The sequence below is a fragment of the Lagenorhynchus albirostris genome, chromosome 10 (assembly GCF_949774975.1).
Source record: "Lagenorhynchus albirostris chromosome 10, mLagAlb1.1, whole genome shotgun sequence".
In the NCBI taxonomy this organism is placed as follows: Eukaryota; Metazoa; Chordata; class Mammalia; order Artiodactyla; family Delphinidae; genus Lagenorhynchus; species Lagenorhynchus albirostris.
In genome coordinates, this window is record NC_083104.1 from 70,168,227 (window position 1) to 70,190,824 (window position 22,598).

Genomic DNA, 22,598 nt, shown 5'->3' on the forward strand with positions numbered 1-22,598 from the left:
ATTTTACTTATGTTTATTTCTACCCACTGGGCTCTGGAGTTTGCATTTAAGCATCTTTCCTTTCGACTTTTTTCTGGTTTCTATTGACTCTAAAACTACAAAAAAGAAGCCAGATATTTTTGAAACCCAAATTACTGGGCACAATTTGATCACTTAGAAAGTCTTAATGATGAATTAAGTTATTTGGTGATGTTTATTGAAAAGAAATAATGAGAAATAAATCCACTTATAAGTGATTTTCATGATTCTCTGATTAGATGAGAACAATATATAAACAAAATTCCTTGAATCTGGGATCAATATGGATAGCTCTTGGTTTAGCATTTAAGCGTATCTCCTTAAGAAATAAATAAAGGGGGCTTCCCTGGTGGCGCAGTGGTTGAGAATCTGCCTGCTAATGCAGGGGATACGGGTTTGAGCCCTGGTCTGGGAGGATCCCACATGCTGCGGAGCGGCTAGGCCTGTGAGCCACAACTACTGAGCCTGCGCGTCTGCAGCCTGTGCTCCGCAACAAGAGAGACCGTGATAGTGAGAGGTCCGCGCACTGCGATGAAGAGTGCCCCCTGCTTGCCACAACTAGAGAAAGCCCTCGCACAGAAACGAAGACCCAACACAGCCAAAATAAATTAATTAATTAATAAACTCCTACCCCCAACATCTTCTTTAAAAAAAAAAAAGAAAGAAAGAAAGGGGTTTAATCTTGGAGGAGGGGGTGAAAAGAACTGTGTTCGCTGTTAAGATAATGACGTTTTGCATTCTGCGGTGGGCATTGTTCTTATTCTTACAGTCCTGTTCTGCCTACCTCACAGGATTGGTTGGGAATCAAATGAGTGTGGCATGTGTGAGCATTCTTCATAAACTCTGGAGTGTGTTTCACGAACCAGTGCTGAATTTGCCCAATCTCACAAAATTTTGAGATCAGAAAGGGTAGACATGCTGAAAATGCTGTGAAAGAGTTGATGTTTCAGAGTTGTGATGTCTCCAAGTAATACACTGGGTATTTCCGGGGGAACTCCTAAGATGCTAGTGTTTTAGCCCTATTCTTGGGAGTTGGAGTTTCATTACTGAGCCTTGAAAAATGCCTTGTTTCAAACTGGCTTCGGCTGCTTCGTGGCTTCAATGCCCTGGTACTCTGCTGGCAGACTTTTAAGTTTGATCCTCCAGGCTCAGTGCCAGCTCATTTCCTATGCTTAGAGAGAGGAGGGACTCAGCATCGCAAGTTGAGTCTTAAGCTTCTGCTGAGGTGAGGAAATGAAGATCTTGAATACCAGTTACTGAGCTGAGTCTAACTTGTAATGAGATGGTGGACAAGAGTCCACCTGCTGGTAAAAGAGGACCAAGTCACCCAGGGGTGGCTTGGATGGGCTGCTCCACTGCCCAGTTTGGGCAAAAATAAGGCTGACCATACGTGTGTCCCCCCTTCCTCTGCCCAGGAGTGCAGTGCTAGGCTCTGAGGGTTGGAGGGTGATTGACAACAGAATTCCAGTGCACAGACAAGCTTTGAGGTATAAGAGTAAACAAACAAACAAACAAACAAAATAAAAGCCCTAGACTGAATTAGGATATCAGAGAGGTACCTTGGTATATGATGAGCTTGACTTCTAAGAAGCTATTTTAGTGGAAATATGCCACGAATGGTTCAAATGGAGCATTGGCGTGAATCAGCCTTCAGTGGAATAAAGATTCCAAAGGTCAGCCTTTGTGGACCCACTGTGAATTCATTTTTCCCTTCTCTCCAAGAACACTGTGGCAAGGTCAGAGTGAATGCAGTGGTTGAAGTGGAAAGAAACCTTTGTCTACACTGTCCCAAATCTTCATGAATTTTCTTCGTGTGATCAATTTTGACCTTGGTCATTTAATTAAGCTATTGACTCTACCCTGGTTACTTAGTGCACATGGGTTGGAAGACTCAAGTGCACATGGGTCTAGGCAAGGATTCCGTTACCTTGTATAACATGGCATACATGTAAAAGTTTCCAGGATATTTGTTAGAAATAAATGAGACTGCCTTGTAGGAGGCTGCCACTTTCAGTGTTCCATTCTTAGACCAAGTAAGGCCCTGATAAGAAGATTCATTCCAGAAGTGACTGGGTTCTGATCTGCACCTGGTGTTCCTGGGCTCCTGTCTGCCTCAGGCCCATCCCCAGTCCAGCTTTGGCACTTTGCGCTCCCAGTATGTTCTCTCCAGCCAGCAATGTTGGCTTTTCTTCACCATCCAGCTCAGAGCTGAGACTCCAAGTCCAGCCTTCTTAACTCTGGCTTCAGATCAGGGCTGTCTCTGGGAGAGGGACAAAAGATGCCCAGCCAACAAGACCTGGTGCTACCAAGCCAACCTTCTCTACCATCTTTCTGCTTCTGATTTCCCAAATGGTGAAGCAGAGACCAAAGAGAGACAGAAAATACATTGAGTTTAGAAGCTAAGGACCAAATCATGGCTTCACTGGTACCTTGGTGCAGGGTTATAATTTGTTAACTGGCAGAAGGAGCTGCAAATATTAAGACTTGAGGAAACGTGTTGTGGGAACTGACGCTCCCTAGGAAACTGACACAGCAGTAGTGTGGGCGTGGGGACCTAGCCAGAGGTAGACCAAAACCTAGCATCTTGAGTCTGTTGTCTGAGATATGGACAAAGTGGTTTTTAAACTCTTTGTTTTTGAATAATCATAGATCCATAGGAAGTTGCAAAGACAGTACAGAGCACCACGTACCCTTCTCCCAGTTTCCCCTAATGGTTAAATCTTAATGTTACTATAATACAGTATCAAAACCAGGAAACATATTGGAACAATGTGGATATAGTTGTATGCCATTTTATCCCATGTGTAGATTTGTGTCACCTTCACCTCAGTCAAGATACAGAACTATTCCACTGCCACAAAACTCTCCCCCATGCTCTCCATGCTATAGTTACACCCCCTCACACACCACAATTACCACATCCCTAACCCTTGGCAACCACTAATTTGTTCTCCATCTCTATAATTGTGTCATTCTGAAAATGTTATATAAGTGAAATCAGATAGTATGCGACCTTTTGAGGTTGGTTTTTTATAAATTGCTGAATTCTATTTGCTGATAGTTTGTTAAGAATGTTTGCATCTACATTCATGAGGGATTCTGGTCTTTAGTTTTCTTTTTTTTGTACTGTCGTTGTCTGGTGTCAAGGTAATACAGGCGTACTTTGGAGATATTGTAGGTTCGGTTCCAGACCACTGCAGCAAAGCAAATATCACAATAAAGCGAGTCACACAATTGTTTTGGTTTCCCAGTGCATATAAAAGTTATGTTTACACTATTAAATGTGCAATAGCATTATGCCTTAAAAAAACAATGTGCATTCCTTAATTTTAAAATACTTTATTGCTAAAAAATACTAACCATCATTTGAGCCTTCAGTGACTTATAATCTTTTTGCTATCGGAGGGTTTGAAATACTGCGAGAATTACCAAAATGTGACACAGAGACACGAAGTGAGCACACGCTGTTGGAAAAATAGTGCTGATAGACTTGCTCAACGCAGGTTGCCACAAACCCTTCAATCTGTGCAAAATGCAGTATATGCAAAGAGCAATAAAATGGAGTTCAATAAAACAAGGTTTGGGCTTCCCTGGTGGCACCGTGGTTGAGAGTCCACCTGCCAATGCAGGGTACACGGGTTTGTGCCCCAGTCCGGGAAGATCCCACATGCCGCGGAGCGGCCGGGCCCATGAGCCATGGCCGCTGAGCCTGCGCATCCGGAGCCTGTGCTCCGCAATGGGAGAGAGCCGTGTACCGCAAAAAATAAAATAAAATAAAATAAAAAATAAAACAAGGTTTCCCTGCATTGGCTTCTAAAATGAATTAAAAACTGTTCCCTTCTCTTCTATTTTCTGGAAAAGATGGTTGTAGAATTGGTATTAATTCTTCTTTAAATGTTTGGTAGAATTCGCCGCTGAAACCATCTGGGCCTGGAGAGTTCTTTTTCAGGAGTTTTTAACTTACAATTTTAATTTCCTTTACAGTGATAGGGCTACTCAAATGATCTATTTTATATTGGGTAAGTTGTGGTAGTTTGTTCTTTGTGAGGAATTGGTCCATTTCACCTAAATTGTCAAATTTACATGTGTAGAATTGTTTGTAGTGTCCTCATATTATCCTTTTGATGTCTGTGAGATCAGTGATGATATCTACTGTTTCATTCCTGATGTTAGAAATTTGAGTTTTCTCTTTTTTTCTTTGTTAATTTTGCTAGAAGTTTGTCAATTTTATTAATCTTTAAAAAAACAACTTTTCTGTTACTGGTTTTCTCTATTGCTTTTCTGTTTCCAATTTCATTGTTTTCTGCTCTTTATTATTTCTACTGGCTTTGTGTTTATTTTGTTCTTTTTCTAGGTTCTTAAGGTAAGAGCTTAGATTATTGATTTGAGACATTTCCTCTTTTCTAATATAAACTTGAAGTTCTATAAATTTATTTTTCAGTACTGCTTTAGTGGACATAAATATAATATATATTTTATAGCATATTATTTTTTAATATATGTATTTTTTATATATATGTATATACTTTGCCTTGTGTTTTCCTCTTTGAACCATGGATAACTTAGCTGTTCCAAGTGTTTAGAGATTTTCATTTCATCTTTCTGCTTTGACTTTTAGTCTCAAGAACACTCTGCATGATTTCAATTTTTTAAAAATTTTGATGTCGTTTCTGTGGCCCAGAATGTGGCCTATCTCGCTCGGTCTGTGTTCCGTGGGCACTTAAGAAGGGGTACTTTGCTCTTGTTGGGGCGAGTGCTGTATAAATGTCTATTAGATTCTGCCTGTCAGTAGTGCTGTTGGGTTCTTCCATACCCTTGTTGATATAATTGCTATAGTTTTCTGTCTGATTGTTCTATCACATGTTGAGACATGAGAGTGCTGAAATCTCCAACTATAATTGTGGATTTGTCTATTTCTCCTTTTTTCCTTCACCTCTTAGTTTTCACTTCACATATTTTTCGGCTCTGTCCCTGGGTCCATTCACATTTAGAGTTGCAATGTCTTTTTGGTGGGTTGATCCTTTTATCATCCTGTTATGACCCTCTCTGTCCCTGGTAATTTTCCTTGTGCTAAAGTCTAGTTTTTCTGATAATAATATAGCTACTCTTGTTTTAATTTGATTAACATTTACATGGTATATCTTTTTCAATCCTTTTCTTTTCAACTTACCTATACTATTACTTTTGAAGTGACTTTCTTGTAGACAGCATGGAGTTGGATCATGTATTTTTATCCACTTGGACAATCTGTTTTCTCAGCACTTGAAAAATGTTGTACCACTTCCTTAGAGCCTCTAATGAGAAATATGTTATCGTTCAGATTGTTTTTATTCTGTAGGTAAGGTATCATGTTTCACTTGATGCTTTCAAGATTCCTTCTTTGCAAGTTTTCAGAAGTTTGATTATGACGTGTCTTAGTAAGGATTCCTTAGGATGATCCTGTTTGAGGCTGCTCAGGTTCCTGAATCTCTATGCTTATGATTTTACCAAATTGGGGAAATTTTCAACCATTATTTCTTTAGATATTTTTTAGCCCTACTCTTAAGAGACTTAAGTTGAAGTTGACACTATCACCTTGAAAAAACAGCTTAACCCTCCTTAGGTCTGTTTGATTCATCCTTAAAATGTATTTGTTGGTGAATTCGTTCCTAAGGTTTCTTCCAGCTGTTTCAGTTTAAAAGTACTCTTAAAAGCATCTTCCCCACCATCACTGCAGAGCACATGCATGCTTCCCCAGGCAGCTGCTCACCAACCACTTTGCTCTACAGAAGTCTTTAAAGGAGGATCTGGCAGCTTGCTTCTATGAGACATTTAAAGCCTCGCTCATCAGTTCTTGGAAATCTTGCTCATTTAAATTGTCACAGCTCAAGAGCCCTGGGATTTAAACCTTGGAAAGGATAAGGCTTGTCAGCAGAATTTCAGTGTTAATTTGTAAAGAGATGAAGGATATTAAAACTTTCTCCTCTGCACACGGCAGTAGAGAGACTGCAGATGAGGAATCCAAGAGTGGTAGCAGAGGGAAAGCCATCGACAAATGTCAAAAACTCTCGAGGCCCTGTTTTTTCCCCTGTCCGGTCAGGGTCTCCTGCCCTAGTAGGATAAGAGGGACACGAATCTGAGAGAGGGAAGATCATAGCTGGTAGAGGCAAGGTTAGAAGGACCAGACACAAGAACAGGATCTGAATGTAAAGAAGTTGGAAACAGCCATGATTTATAAATATCAAAGAGACATCTACCCTCAAGATACAAATATCTACATCTATCTATCTATCTATCTATCTATATATATATATATTTTTTTTTTTTTTTCGGCACGCGGGCCTCTCACTGTTGTGGCCTCTCCCGTTGCGGAGCACAGGCTCCGGACGCGCAGGTCCACCGGCCATGGCTCACGGGCCCAGCCGCTCCACGGCATGTGGGATCTTCCCGGACCGGGGCACGAACCCGTGTCCCCTGCATCGGCAGGCAGACTCTCAACCACTGCGCCACCAGGGAAGCCCTCCCATATTTTTTATCTATGCTCTTTATCACCTAAGCTACCAGAGATGATAACATTTGTTAAAGTATTTCCAGGAAATGCTTGTTCAAACATAAATTCCTCTGTATTCAGTGACCGGACAAATTGTTTGAATCTGTTAGAAGGAAGTAGCTTTTTAAAATTATTTATGCTTCCCAGCCACCAATTTTTTTAAAAAAATAACAGCTAGGGGAGGTCTTCTTCTCCTCCTGGCAGTCACTGAGAATCCCTGCATGTGATGAGGGTTATTTCTGATGGGCTTTTTGCACATACAACCTAGATGGGGGCAGAAGAGGCAGAGCCATTATGAGATGGACCATATGAAATACAAGATCCACAAAAGATGGTTGGGTAATGGAGATAATGGAATTCTGCCTCTGGAGAGCTCTTCCGGCTAGAAAAGGAGGACTGAAAGGTGTCTATGGACAGGATGTGGGGACAGATTGTCTAGTCCAGATCTTTTGTTTTCACTATCTCCCTCTCAAAATACTTTCCAGGGAATATTTTGATGCTGTCCTGGGTCACAAAGGAGGCTTTGTGACTCAAGGGATTACAGTATCTGTAGAACAGACAGTATTTTAAGTATTTTATTAACATTTTTTCAAGTGCAGATAAACATGTCCTATTCTCCTAGAGCATCAGGATTGAAGTCTGACCAATAGGGTCATTTACATGGATCGTTCTCATGTCCCTTTTCATTTCCTTTCCACTTTCCTTCGTTTCACAACTGAAAGTCCACACTACCAGGCTTGCTGGGGAATACACGAAAAGAGTAAGCCCACAAGTCTCGTGGGAATGGTGAACAGCAGCAGGAAATAGCAACACTGCCATTTATAGCTGTGCAATGCACTGCTACAACAGGTGCTTAAAACCCTTTGAGTCCCGAAGCCCTGAGATCATGAAAGAGGAGACCACAGAGGAATAATAGTGTGTTCCATGTGTATGATTCTGTGGGACCAAAGTTTGCAGAAAAGAAGTGTGGCTAAAGAGATCAAATGAAGCAGACTGGACATTAGGTACCAGAAAGAAAACGTATTAATTTTTTACCATAAGGAGGTCATTGGTGACCTTAGCAAGAACAGTTTTAGCGGAGTTAAAAGGGACCAGGAGGGCTTCCCTGGTGGCGCAGTGGTTGAGGGTCCACCTGCCGATGCAGGGGACATGGGTTCGTGCCCCGGTCCGGGAGGATCCCACATGCCGTGGAGCGGCTGGGCCTGTGAGCCATGGCTGCTGAGCCTGCGCGTCCGGAGCCTGTGCTCTGCAACGGGAGAGGCCACAACAGTGAGAGGCCCGCGTACCGCAAAAAAAAAAAAAAATCTTTGCTAAAAAACACGTATATGTATGAACTAAAAATTTTACAACCAAATAAATTAACAAAGTATGTATTCATGAGCTGCTGGACTGCAAATTTGAACATCCAACACCAGCTCTGAAGCCACCGTGCAGAGTCCTTTCAAAAGACCCTCAGCAGCACCTTCACAGCCTCCTGAGATGCAAGGGGCTGCCTAAACAGGTCACTTTAGGATCAAGAGGAGAGATGGACTTGCCTTGGTTCTGAGGAGTGGTAAGGAATTAAGCACAGACTATAATAAGAATCATAACAATTGAATATCGCAGTGAAAGAGTTTTTTAAAAAAGAAATAATTTTTAGCAAGGTAACTATGACAAAATACTTACCTTGAGGGAGAAAAATCAGGATTAATATAGATAGCTCAGAGAAATCCTGGCAATGACTGAAGGAAAATTAGAGATCTTGGGGGACTCTCCCTAACCTTTTGGGATAAGTTAAAGACGGTGACTCCTATATCCTGTATATTCCATTTGCGTTGACCCTGTGAAGAGAGGATCTTGGGCTGAGGAGTTTGGAGTTTTGCCCAAAGGACCAGGTTTTCTGGCTTGGGTTCTTTCTCCAGTTCTTTTGACACAAAGCCCCACACCTGCTTCTGGGTCTGATCCATGGGAGGGACTGGAGGCCTCTGGGAAAATGGGTTGGTGTTAAGGATGACAGTAACATGTGGGAGGGGCCTGGGGAACATTCTGGAAGAGGAAGAACATGTGGGGAAGTTAAGCAGGAAATGCTCCACAGTGTAGATGGGATATAAAGGGCAATCGGGTGTGAGAAACCACGCTGAGCTGATCTGCTTTTTCCCACCAAGCCCAAGTGACCGAGGGACATGAAGTTGTCCAGTCTGACTGAACGCCACCATCCCTCTCTCCCTCTCCCTAGTCAAGCTGGCCCAGGCATGTGGACAAGATGACAGAATGCAATCTCCGCTCTTTGCAACAAGCAGGCTGGGTCGAGTTACTATGGCAACAGCAAGATTACTTGAAATCCACGGGGGCTATGCGGGTGTGGAGGACAGAAGTCCTCCCTACCCGAGGGAGAGAGGGTGACGGTTGTACTGAAAACTGGCTGACAGGGGTTGCAGAGAAGAAAGACCTGGGGCAGCCACCTCACACGTATGTACAGGGGGTGAGCTGTGGCCCTCACGATTCATGTCTGTGAACTGGTACACCTTTTTCATGGAGGGACTGTTTGATACCTCATCCCATTTAACCACAAAAGGATTTCTCTAGCCATCTGTGAGGCCAGACACATCATACCAGCATGTGAGTAAAAGGAGGAGTTAGGACCAGGGCTCTCGACAGGACCACCATTGTCTTTTTCTCTCCTTCTGGGACACAATGTGCCAAACCCAGCCAGAGGTCAGTCTTAGAAACCTACTGATCTGAGCATTGTCCTGTCACCCTCCTTGGTACCTCAGATGTGAGGGTTTGGGGTACCAGTGGTCATCAGATTGTTCCTCTACTTTTTTCTTCTTATGGAGTCAACTCAGTCTTTCAAAATGTTTCGTGTTCTTATTCTACAAAAATGTGGAGCATGTGCCCCCTCCTCAGGAAGGGACAGTGGTGCATGGTAAACGTAGTGATCGATGAACATGGCTCCCCGGTCACCTTGGGAGGGCCTCCCAGAATGTCTGCCTTGGTGGGTCACTGAGATCGAGGGCCTGGTTCTCAGATTCTCAGGTTCAGGAACTCAATACAGTCACCCTCTGACAGTTGCATATTAGTCACAGGCAGAGAAGCTGACCAGAGACCATGTGACAGTGTATTAAAATAATTGCCCAAGTGGCAATGTGGGATGACAGAAAGGTATATTTTGAACCCAGACACCTTGCATGGTGGGCACGAGGATTAAATGACCTGACATATGTGCATGTAAGTGCTTAGAACAGAACAGAACACCGTAGAAGTCTTGTTATATTATGATTAAACCTGTACAGTAGTACAGGTTGTGCACTGCACAACTTCCAAAGCTACCATTCACAAAGACTCCAGTGTGAATGGTGTCCCCAGAGTTGTGCAGTGTGCCAGCTACATGATTGTACATGGTAGCCCTGCAATATTAATCCTCACCATGCGGGGTTATTATAAAAATTATAGTTAGATGTGTGTGAAGTACCTTTTACGTAGAAGGCACTGTAACTCATAGCTGCTGTTATTATTTATACTGAGAGATTTATCTGGCTGTTTAGCAGTGATATTTGCAACGTGCTTCTTCCTGTTGGGCAGGTTTGCATAGAGACTAAATTTGATTAAAAAGCTGCTGAGGAATTTTGAATAAGTGAAAGGAAGTTGAATGTCATCTCAAGGTTATTTTCATCCCATAGGTATAGAGGGGTCCAGATTCCAAGGGCATCACTCTTTGGGTACTGGGACTCATCATTTGGAAAGGGAACCTTCCACTCTGGGCCACAGAAACACTGACGATTCTTTACACGTCAGCTCTACTCTTTTTTTTTCTTTTTGTTTGTTTGTTTTTTGGTCTCTATCATTTGCCTGGAACTTCTCTCTCTACATTACCTCTGGCGCCTGCTACAATTAATTAGATAACTGCATCTCTTCCATTAGTTAATCTTTAAATTAGTCTCTTCCTAATGAAATTTTAGGGAAGCCCCATAGGCTCCTTGACGAAATCTGGAAGGCCACTTAGTCTCATCAGCCACATTTTTTAGAAATTATTAACTTCAAGCAACATTACAGGCAGAATAATCCACTGAGTATGAAACTCAAACACCGCATCTCTCGGAGTTCCTTCTCAAGTGACGTTAGACATTTTCCCCACGTTCTAACCAACATGTGCATCCTCTTGTCTGTTCTGCCTTTTCCATGCAGTGTTACTTCATAAACAAAACCTCAATATTAACCATGTTTGAATAGCAAGTTAGTCCGACAAAACAGCACTTAGCCCAGTGTGCTATGTCCCTCCAGTGGAGTGTTGGAAGCAGCTTAAAAGCCCAACCAGCAGATATGATGTATGTAAGACATGGGAACTACGAGGGCACTGGGAGGAACGTGAAACAAACACAGAAATGAAATAAACCGTACAATATCAGATGTGGAAGTATCTTGGGGGACTGTCTGGTCCAATCCTTTCATTGTACAGCTGTGAAAATTGAGGCCCAGAGAGGGACCATGACATGCCTGAGGCTACGTAATTAATTCACTTCCTCCGTTAGTCAGGAACCAGCTCTGGCAAAGGAGGCGTTTCCTCTGGCCTTTGGGGATCGGAGAAGAAGGGCTCACACAGAGACAGTGATGGATTGCTGCCATGCAGACAACCCCTAGCAGCTCACAGAAGGTCAGATCAGAGGCATCCATCCCCAGGTTCTGTGCTGAAAGCATCCCACGGAGGGGAAGGAAGGGGCCTCGTCCCAGCAAACATGTGGCATTCATCTACTCCCACCCAGCACTGGGAGGTGTGAAAAGACATCCCAAAAGGGACAACTCAAAAGAGACAGGCAGCTAGGCACTCCTACACGGCTGGCTTCACTGCAAAACAGAACCAACCTGGGGGCGATGCCCAGGTAGGAGGAGCCCTGGAAAAGTCACAAACAGCAGCTTCTACATGATCCCCCACCCTCCGTGGAGTCAGCAGACTGATGTGCCACAGGATGGCGGGACTGGGAGGCACTTTGGAAGCCAGCTAGTCCCAATTCCTCCTCCTACAGATGTGTACACTGAGTGCCAGGGTCAGGGAGGGTCTTGCCCAAGATCACACACAGAGGGACAGGCTGAGCTGGCTGCAGAATGGAGCTGTCCTAATGCCAGTCCAGCACTCTGTTCTGGGGTTCCTCTTCTGCTGGGTCTAGGGAAAGTGAGTGGTAGCAACTAATGAAGAGATCGAGGTACAAAAGGTGATGTCAGTTTATTACTTAGGCATGATTAACTCCAGCAAGCGAATCACACATTCTCCCAGATGCCAGCATTTATTACCTGAGTGGCTCTATCTAGCTGTATGGTCTCAGGCAACTTGCCTTCCATGCCTCTATTTCTTCATCTGTAAAATGGGCCTAATAATAGGACCTACATCATGGGAGGCTGTGTGGGTGACATGACACTTGGCCCCCAGCCCCAGGAGAGGTAACTAGGGAAATAGTATCGGGCCTGGAGCTGGCCGTTAAGACTATGAGCTTCCCATTTTGCTATTCTTAGGGGGGATAGGATAGAGTTCATTGGCCACTCCTGGGCGTCTGTGGATATATGAGTGAGTGTGTGTGTGTGTGTGTGTGTGTCTGGTATGCTCAGTGTTTGGCACACTGTGGTCTCAGTAAATACGTAGATATTTGCTGAGCTAGTGTACCAATCACTCAACATTCAGCGAGCTTGCACACTGTGTATGTGCCACTTCCCTTCTAAGGGCACATCCCCTCCCTGCTCCTACTTCTTTGTCAAGAGAAACCAGCTAGAGCCTGTACTCTACCAGCGTGTAAGCAGGGTGTGTTAGGAAACTATGTACCTACTACCTCAGGGGTGTGTGTGTGTGTCTGTGTGTGACATGAATGGGTGTCCGTGTGTGTGAGTATATTTTCACCTGAAGTCAAACTCTACTGCCAGATGTCAGCCCACCTGCCTTAGGAAATAACCCCAGGCTGGGACCCCTGTGCACCCCTCTCATCCCCACACCTCCCGGGCTTAGCAGCGTCCCCGCCTGGTTTTGGGCTGCACAACTTTGTCCCTTTTCTCTTCTTCCCAGGACAGCCCTCTCAGTAGTGGAGCAGCAGCCATATCTCACTGAACCAGCCCCGGGACCTATAAGAGCCTCCTCGCATCGTGTGGTGTGGGCCACCTCCATGCTCAGACCCGGGCCCTCCCCACTGGGACACAGCTCCGTGGAGCTTTACTGGAAAGCAAAGACGACCTCCTCAAGTATGCCGTGGCACGTGCAAGTGTGCGCACATGTGTGTGCAGGCCTGTGTGTACTGCCAATGCCTGGATCGGTCTCAGGCCACAGTCAGTGTCTTATGATTATGCCCCAATGTGATTAATCCAGGATTCCTTTCTGGTGACTGAATCAGTGACCCACTGACCAGCCCACCTGTCTTTGGGAGTATCTACTAAGCAAAGACAGATAACAAAGCACCTTGTAGGGCTTAGAATTCGGGTGGGTGCTGCAGTGTTAGTGCAAGTCCCAAACTCAGAGGAACTTACCAAAAGGCAGACGTCAGCCGGGTGAGGAAGTTACCCAGGCTGGGGACAGCCAGGGAAGCCTGCACGAGGAAGGCGGAAGTCTTCCAGGACCCGGAGAGTGAGGCCGATTGGTCCTCGTGAAGATGGGCAAAGGCTTTTCAGAGGGGAACCAAGCAGGACACCAGGAGGAGGCTGGTATAATATAACCAATATCTGCAAGCCAACTTAAACATCACTGAGCACGTTTACTGAGCAAGCAATACGCGTTCGTGTGCGTCCGTCCATACAGCACTCCCAGGAAGCACACATTCACACACCCACTCGGTGTCTGTGGAGCATGAGATGCGGGCCAGGCACCACGCCGGGCCCAGGAGGGTACAGACAAGGAGAGAACCTTTCACAAATGGGGAAGCTGAGGCCTGAGAGTCTGGCTGTGTATGGTCAGGATCTAAGTGGTCAGGACTGGAGCCCAGGTCAGACTGACTCCAGATGCTACAACCTCAGCATGAAGCGATTATGGAGGGGGGATGGGGTGAGCCAGGAGGTTGGGGTGCTGGGCTGCCTGGGGGCATCCTGTAGAGGAGACAGAGAAAATGACAACCTGGGTTAGGACCCGTGGTGTTCCTGAAAGGTGTCTCAGAGCTTCCGAGAGATACTGAAACACCGGGGTCAACGCCACAGCAGCAGGGGTGAGCGTGAAGGAGCGTGCAGGTGGGGAGGTGCAGGTGCGTGTCACTGTGGCTGGTGGGCATGGCCGGCTGTCTCCTGACTGCAGACGCTGTCTCCAGGGCACCTGGAAGCAGTCGGGGAAAGCTGCCCGGGGCCTGAATGCATGAATACATTTATAGGTCATCACTGACCTCCAAGTGCCCGTTAATGGCCCCAAAAAACACACGTCTCATTATGGCCAGCACGGCTTCCCAGCTCTAAAACCCCTTTTGATTTTAAAACTAAAGTCTTAAAATCATTTTTTCTATGAGAAAAGTATTCATGCTGACATTTCAAAGCGGCGATAGAGGAGGACGGAATTCCCGGTGTTCCCCCCAGCCGTGCAGGCGAGGTTGGGGCACGTGAGACTCCAGCAGGAAATGGACTTGCCCACTCCTATTCCTCAAGGTCGCCGTGAGAATCCTTGGTTACCTTAGCCCATCACTGTGCTCCCTCCCCACCAGCCACTGATATTGTCTCTAAAATCACTGTTTTGACAAATCTCACAGAACCCGCAGGCTGCTTGAAGATCTGAGCCATCTCTGGGCTTTAAACCTGGGTGGGGCTATCATTTTCACTTTGCCGCTGTTGGCCCCCAAGTTTCTGCTCCTCTATCCAAGTTCGCATTTCCAGCAGCCCTCTGGACAGTTTGACATGATTGCCACACGGTCTCTTAAGCTTAATTAGCACCCCTCCAAACCTGCGATCACTCCTGTGGTTCCCTCCCTGCCGCTCATTTATTGAGCGCCCACCTCCTGCAGGCCTGCGAGGTGCTGGGGAGGTGGCTGGGGAAGGACGTGGGGAGCCCCTGCCTTGATGGAGTCTAACACCCTCCCATTACTGTCCTTCCAGGTAACTCTGGCAAAAAAACAAGGAATCATGTTACATGTTCCTCTCCATAGCCCCCTCTCCCCCAGGTATCAAGTGCTCTCAATGTTAGCTCCATGACTGTCCAATCTGTCCCATCCTCTTCTCCACCCCATCCTGGTTCAGACCCTCGCTGTCACTGGAGTGGATTAGTGAGCCCTTGCTCAACTTCCTGGCTCTGAAGCATCTTCCCCCAGGTTTTGGAGGCCCCTGGTATTATTCTAAATTCCACGAGGGCCACTGTCTTCAGAATAGAGACCAGACTCCTTCCCCTGACATCAGGGCCTGGTGCCTTAGTGCTTAACCCTGGAGGCCACACCCTTTACCACGCCCCCCAGGGGCCCAGGAGGTCATGAGTTCAGCTGTGATGTTGCTGTGTCCCTCTCGGCCTCCAGCACAAAGCCAGGTGCATGGGGCAGGTTGCCAGTGTTGGTCATTAATGATTGGTGGATCCATTGGCTACAGAGTTGAAGGGAGGTAGAGGAAAGAAAAGAGAGGAAGACCTGCTGGGTAGACAAAGACAGGGGGTTCCAGGGTCCCCTTAAATCAAGTACTTTCCTTCCTACCACCCCCCAGCTGTCTCCACTGAAATGGTACACTCTTTTTCCTCCTGTATTCGTTTCCTAGGGCTGCTGTTACAAAGTGCCACACACTGGGTGGTTTAAAACAAGATAAGTGTATTCGCTCACCGTTCTGGAGGCCAGAAGTCTGAAATTAAGATATTGGCAGCCTGATGGCGCAGTAGTTGAGAGTCTGCCTGCCGATGCAGGGGACACGGGTTCATGCCCCGGTCCAGGAAGATCCCACATGCCGCGGAGCGGCTAAGCCAGTGAACCATGGCCGCTGAGCCTGCACGTCCAGAGCCTGTGCTCCGCAACGGGAGAGGCCACAACAGTGAGAGGCCCTCATACCGCAGAACACACACACACACACACACACACACACACACACACACACAGATATTGGCAGGGTCACGCTCCCTCTGACACCTATGAGGAGGGTCCTTCCTGCCTCTTCCAGCTTCTGGGGCTCCAGGTGTTCCTTGGCTTGTGGCAGCATCACTCCAATCTGTGCCTCCGTCTTCAAGTGACCTTCCTCCCTCTGTCTTCTCCTCTTCTGATAAGGTCTCTGGTCACATTGGATCAGGGCCCACCCTAATGCCCTCATCTTAACTTGATTACGTCTGCAAAGACCCTATTTCCAATAAAGTCACATTCACAGATCCCCAGGGGTTATGACTTAATATATCTTTTGGGGGGACTTAATTCAACCCATAAAATCACCTATTCATCAGACGGTAACACATAAGAATGTAGGTCCTTAATAGCACCAAAGACCCTGTAATCATCCACTATCAAGATAAAAACCCCTGGGTTTGTGACAGGCTCGAAGAAGTACTGCTTTCTGAGTCGACATTGTCACATGATGAATCCCTAGTTCTTCAAGATGTTTAACTTATGTCATTTTGAGACACACAAATTGACAGCTGGGGATGAAGACAGGCAGTGAACAAGAGAGGAGCGTGTGAAGGAGCCTCAGGGCTGGGGGTGCAGCTGGGGGGAGTCATGACAGCTGCTTATGAGACCTTCCCAGGTGTTCTGTGCTGCGTGGTCCCACCCGAGGTTCTTCCCCCCTTTTCCCTGACCACATCCAGTGTGGGATTGCCTGACGTTGACCCTCTTCAAGCAGGGAAACCGTGTTTTTCAAAGTGAGACTTGCCCACCCAGCGTTATCTGTTGCTTCCCCATGGACTGCCTCAGTTTACCCTTCCATTAAACTAGGAAACTAATAACACATAAATTTAAAGGTGAATATGTGCTTTCCCGGTCGTGACCCTGGGTGTCTCCAGGTGTGTCTGGGGAGTCCTGGCTACCCTCTGAACACCCAGGTAAGTCTAGTTGCAGTGGAGAACTTAAAGGGCTTTGCTTCTCTGTCTGAGGATCCTGGCTGCTATGTCTGGGCTTCTGCACAGCGTCTAGAAAACTCAGTGCCTTCTCATTGGAAATGGGGGAAAGACTATGGATGGAATGTCAACTATATAACAGGAACATCGCTGGAAAATGTTGTTAAATAACAATTAACCTGTGAGGTGGCTATTACTATTCAATCTATTTTACAGACGAGAAAACTGAGGCCAGGGCATCAAGGTACCTCACCTACCTTGACATGGCTTATAAGTGGTGGAGTTGGGTCAGTCATGCAGGCATCTGGCCCTTGTGAACCTGGTGCTGTGTCTGGGCCCAAGTGCCAGCCTGAGCAGCCTTGCTACGTCCGGTCCTCACTCTTGGGGTATTGGAGGTGGTGGCAGCAGGGGCACTGCTCCCGGTTTCTCTGTTTCTGCCATTTCAGGTGAACCGGTTTAACCAATGCAGCAGGCCAGCAGGAAATAGCTCTTGGCCATTCTCCAAGAGCCAGCTGTGATCTATGTATCACACAGGGTGCTGAAGCCACGGGGCCACACTTCCCCCAGCTCTCTCTTCATGTCTCCTTTGCTGCCCCAGCTGGGATTCTGGGAGCAGAGCAAACACTGGCTTGCTCAGTCTCAGACTTAGGAAGGCAGTGAAGGTGGGATCTCCTGCTGCATCTCCAGCCTCTGGCTCCCACAGGCCTCCCCCCGCCCCTCCCCAAGCCTTCATGTGACCAGACAGAGCTTGGGTTGCAGCAAGGAAGGCCCAGCACAGACTGGAGGGGGGCACCAGCCCTGGGCTGGCTGACACCCACTCTGGGCCGGGGGCTTGTGGACCAGGGGCAGGTGTGAGGGTGGAAAGAACAGTCCCTCCAGAGAGCTGCCCTGCGAGGGTGAGCGGGGGGGGGGGGGGCCGCCTCCTCTGCTGGTCACCCTTCACCCCTCCCTTCCTCGCTTCTTTCTCCTTTACTCTCTCCATCCCTGTGTCCACTCTTCTTTCCTCATCTTGCCATAATTTCTACCTCTGCCAAGAAGGCTCGGCCTCTGTCTTTTTGTCTCTTTATCTCTCTCCCTCACCTGCTTTCTTCCTAAACAAATCCCAGCAGCCCTGGGCTCTAGGACTGGGTTGTGAGCTAGAACATCCCTCCCACCTCCCTCAAGCAGGACCAGTCCAGGGTCAGGTCAAAACAGGAGCCCTTGGTGCCTGCCCACCACAGCAGACCTGGCTCTGCTCTGTTTCTGCATCTAACCCTGGGGACACGCCTCGGGGACATTTCTTCCTTTTCTACTTCCTATGTACTGGAATAGATGCTCTTATGTCATCTCCCAGCACCAACACTCTGTCATTCTAGGGAAATGGGCTTAAGGGAGAGGAAGAGCCTCCAGGTTGCAAGTCCACAGACCCCTCTTCTCTCCTTCTGCCTCTTGGGGGCTCCTGGCAGAGGTTCCAAGCGCTCCAAGCACTGCAGCCTGTCCGAGGCTCTCTTAGTGGCTCACGTTTGACGTCCCGTTTTTGTGGCTCCGTAGCCCACTTTCTTTGGGCAGAACTTCACTGGTAGGCATGACCAGCTATGCACGTGTTCTTGCAAGAATCTGCCTGTGGCCCTGGAAAAGCATTTGTGCTGTCCCCCATTCTCGAGCCCAGCACCCCTGGATGGCGGGGGGCCTGAGTGGGGACCTTGCTGAGGGTTGGTGAGGCGGGGCAGGACTGAGGGACGGGGCACCTGGAGGCAGAGACATGAGATGGAAGCTCTTTTCTACGAGACACTCTTGCCTGGAGCCTGGAATACAGGAGGATTCTCAGCTTTGGAATTTCTCTGGGGAATGGAGCCCAACCCACCTATTTAAAGAAAATGAGCTCCAGAAAGGAAAATGAAGCCCAGAGAGATTTTTTTTGCTCGGTACAGAGTATAAATCTCGACTGGCTCCACAGGAAGGAGGAGAAATCTCATCCTAACCTTGATGAAGTGGAAACTTAATAAAGCCCAGACCAGCCCAGTGAGGGCTCAATTAGTGGCAGGAGGAGAGCATAGCTCCCTCCTTTCTCTTTGGGCTGTGGGAACTGGGGAGCTTGGCCTTCCCCACCCCCAAAGAAAGTCCTGGCTCAAGTTTAACCATTAAACTGGCTGCCTCTAACTCAAGGACTGTCTTCGAACAAATCAGAGAAAGGAAGCGTCTTCTTTCTCTCTCTCTCTCTCCCTTCCTCCCTTGCTTGCCATGTGTGCTTGTGTGTGTGTGTGTGTGTGTGCGTGTGTATTACCAGTCACAGCGCACTCACCATCATCAGCCCATGCAGGGCCTCTCTCTTGTCCACATTCCCCACTCCCACCGCGCCCCATCCTTCATAGGCCATCGCTTCATCCTTCGGGGTATACCCTGGAGTTGTATTCGTGTTTATGTCATTTGAATTTGCACATAGGTGGTTGCATTATAGACTCTGTTCTTTGTCTTATTGGGGTCTCAGGTGTGTCTCCACCGTCGAGTTTCTGTGACCAACCAGATCTGGGACCCAGGTTGCTGACCGGCAGTGCTGGAGAGACCAGCTGTATGGACAGACTCTTCAAAGTGCTGAAACTTTATTTTTAATAGCCAAAAACTAGAAACATCCTCAGTGGTAGAATGAGTAAACTTATTGCAGTATATTCAGGTAATGGAACGCTGCATAGTAACGAAAAAGAACAACCACGAAAAGAGCATCGTGAACAAATTTCATATGCATTGTGTTGAGTGGAAGAAACCAGAAATAAAAGAGTTCACTCCACCTCTATGAAGTTTAAAATCCTGAATACAGAAACCCATAGAGTCAGAAAGTGGCTTAATGGTTGCCAGGGGGCAAAGGGCAGGGAAGAGCAAACAGGGAATGACTGTTCATTGGCCCAGGGTTTCTTTCTGGAGTGATGAAAATGTTCTGAATTATATAGTGGCAATGGCTGCACAGTGGCACAACAATATACTTGAAACTACTGAAACTTTGAAACTGAATTTGTGCAATGTGAATTATCTCAATAAAGCTGTTATAAAACATTCATTGAGATGTACACTTAAGATTTTGCATGTTACCATATACATCACTAAATAAATTTACCCAAAAGCAAAAGTTTAAAAAAATCAGGGCTAAGAGTTAAAAAAGTGAAACACAAGTCCATAACACTGTACTCTGTGTATAAAATCGTATGCATACAGAGCAACATTGCATTTCTATAAGGATTCATGCTAACCTAAGGAAACTAGATCGCCCCTCAGGGAATCCTAATTTCTGCTTCTGACTTGACTTCTCCTCTAAGCCTTAGACATGGGGTGTCTGGGCCCAATTGGGCTGGGCCCAATTCCTACCCAGAACCCACTGAACTCATTTCCCTGGGCTGAATTCAGGTCCCTGAAGTCCTCCCCACTGTCCGTGAACAAGGCTCCCGGGGTGACCGGATGCCCCACTTGCCTTCTGAATTGAATCTTTTCTTGGAATATTTTTTACTAACTCCAAATATCCTGGTACATGTGATTGTCCAAACTTTCCATGAGATCTGCATGCCCTGTGGGCATGTAAACCAGGACCATCTGGCCTCCAGGGCAACCCGTTTCCCAAGCCCACTCCCAGCCTGAGGAGTGTGTCTCCACCCTCCTGGCTAGCTGACAGATACTCAGGATCCAGCGTAATTGATACCCTAGGCTGCTGGGGCCCAGGCACAGATGCCCAGGGTTCAAGAGGGCTGTGTTCATGGCCTCACTGTACTGATAGAAGGTACATCTCGCCACACAGTGCAGTAGACTATGTCTGGGGCATTTGGAATGGTGGACACTGGCATTTGCCTTATCAAATGAATGGGCTGGCAATGAGAAGTCCCCTTGATGGTCCAGATATTGATTTTCTCGAGCATCCCTTAAGAGGCTCTTAGTGTAGACCTCACTGAAGAGACTTGTATAATTACTGTATGTGTTGATGGAGCCTCTTAGTTGCAGACAACAGAGTCCTTTCTAGGTAGTTGAGACAGAGAGCAGTTTAGTAAGGATATGGAAAGCTCACAAAATCAGGAGCGCTTAAGAAACAGTCTTAAACTCAGCTGCTGGAAACAAACCCTGGGACAAACCTTAGACCTGGCCTGCTAAGGGGATCTATGTCTCTGTAACAATTGGCAAGCGGCCATCACCTTGAACCACAAAACCACACCAGCAAAATGGGCGTCCCCCCCACCCCATCTCTCACTTAACTCAGTCCCCAGTCAAAGCTGCCATTGCACCTAATTAGCACTCATATTGGAGTTAGAAATAGTGTAACCAACCATCATAGTTTGCCCGGAACTGGGGGTTTTCCAAAATGCAGGACTTTCAGTACTAAAATCAGAAAAGTCCCAGGCAAACCAGAATGTGTTGGTCACTGTAGGTAGGAAATGTGGTGCTTTGGGATTCTACACTGGGAATCTGTCAAAACATGAAGAGGACTTCAGGTGACTTGGGGCAGCCACAATGACAGATCATGTCTAAACTGCATGATAAAAATAATAAGTTAAAATCAACAGATACTGAGTATTTACTCCAGACATGTGCATGTAAATGCTTTATCATTACTATTGTTATTATTTTACTATCATTATCTCACTTAATCTTCCCCATAAATGAATGAAAACGTATTATTGGTCCAATGTTGTTGTAGGTCCTGCTGTCATGCATCTTACATTGTTGTGGGGATACAGACAAGAAACAAAGAAAAATACACACTCGGGGCATGTTAAAGTGTAACGAAGAGACAGGGTGCTAGAGAGAGTTACGGGGCAGAAGTGGCTACTTTAGTTAGGGTGATCCAAGGTCAGGGAAGGCATTTCTGAGGAGGTGACATGTGAGCTGAGACTTGAGAGATGACAGGGAGCCAGACACACAGTGATCTAGGGAAAGGATGTTCTAGCCAGAGGACAGCAAGTGCAAAAGCCTCGTGGTGAGAATGAAGCTTTGCACCCTCAGGGAACAAAAGAGAGTTCCGTGTGGCTGCAACAGAGCAACGGAGAGCAGAGAGTGGTTAAAAAAGAGATTCGGGTCTGGTAGAGGATGGTAAAGAGTGTGGATTTCATTTTAAGATCAATGGGAAACTAGTGGAGTGTTTTAAGCAGAGGAGTGGAATGATCTGATTTTCATTTTGTATCCAAGGTCACAAAGCTGGTGAATGAGAAATGAAATTTGAAGTCAGATACTGATCACTACAGAGCTCTGTTCTCAATGACGCTGTGAGCTGACTCCATCCAGGACTAATTAGGAAGTGACCCTGTCTATTTCTGTTCACCCATGTTTATTCTCTGTGTCTACACATGTGTGTGTTGCTTCCACAGCACTGTTTTTCAACTGGGGTGATTTTTGCTCCCCAGGGACATTAGGCAGTGCTTGGAGATATTTTTAGTTGTTACAGCTTTGGGTGTGGTTACTGCTGACATCCAGTGGGTAGAGGCCAGAGATGCTGGTAAACATCCTTTTTTTTTTTTTTAATTGAAGTAAAATTGCTTTACAATGTGTGTTAGCTTCTGCTGTACAATGAAGTGAATCAGCTATGTGTATACCTATATCCCCTCCCTCTTGGACCTTCCTCCCACCCCACCCCGCATCCCACCCATCTAGGTCATCACAGAGCACCGAGCTGAGCTCCCTGTTCTATTGGCATGTTCTCACTAACTCTCCATTTCACACCCGGTAGTGTATTTATGTCAAACCTAATCTCCCAATTCATCCCACCCTCCCCTTCCCCCACTGTGTCCATATGTCCATTCTCTATGTTTATGTCTATATTCCCGCCCAACGAATAGGTTCATCTATACCATTTTTCTAGATTCCACATATACGTGTTAATATATGATATTTGTTTTTCTCTTTCTGACTTACTTCACTCTGTATGACAGATTCTAGGTCCATCCACATCTCTAGAAACGACCCAATTTCATTCCTTTTTATGGCTGAGTAATATTCCATTGTATATATGTACCACATCTTCTTTATCCATTCATCTATCGTTGGACACTTAGGTTGTTTCCATGTCCTGGCTATTGTAAACAGTGCTGCAATGAACATTGGGTTACATGTGTCCTTTTGAATTATGGTTCTTTCAGGGTATATGCCCAGTAGTGGGATTCCTGG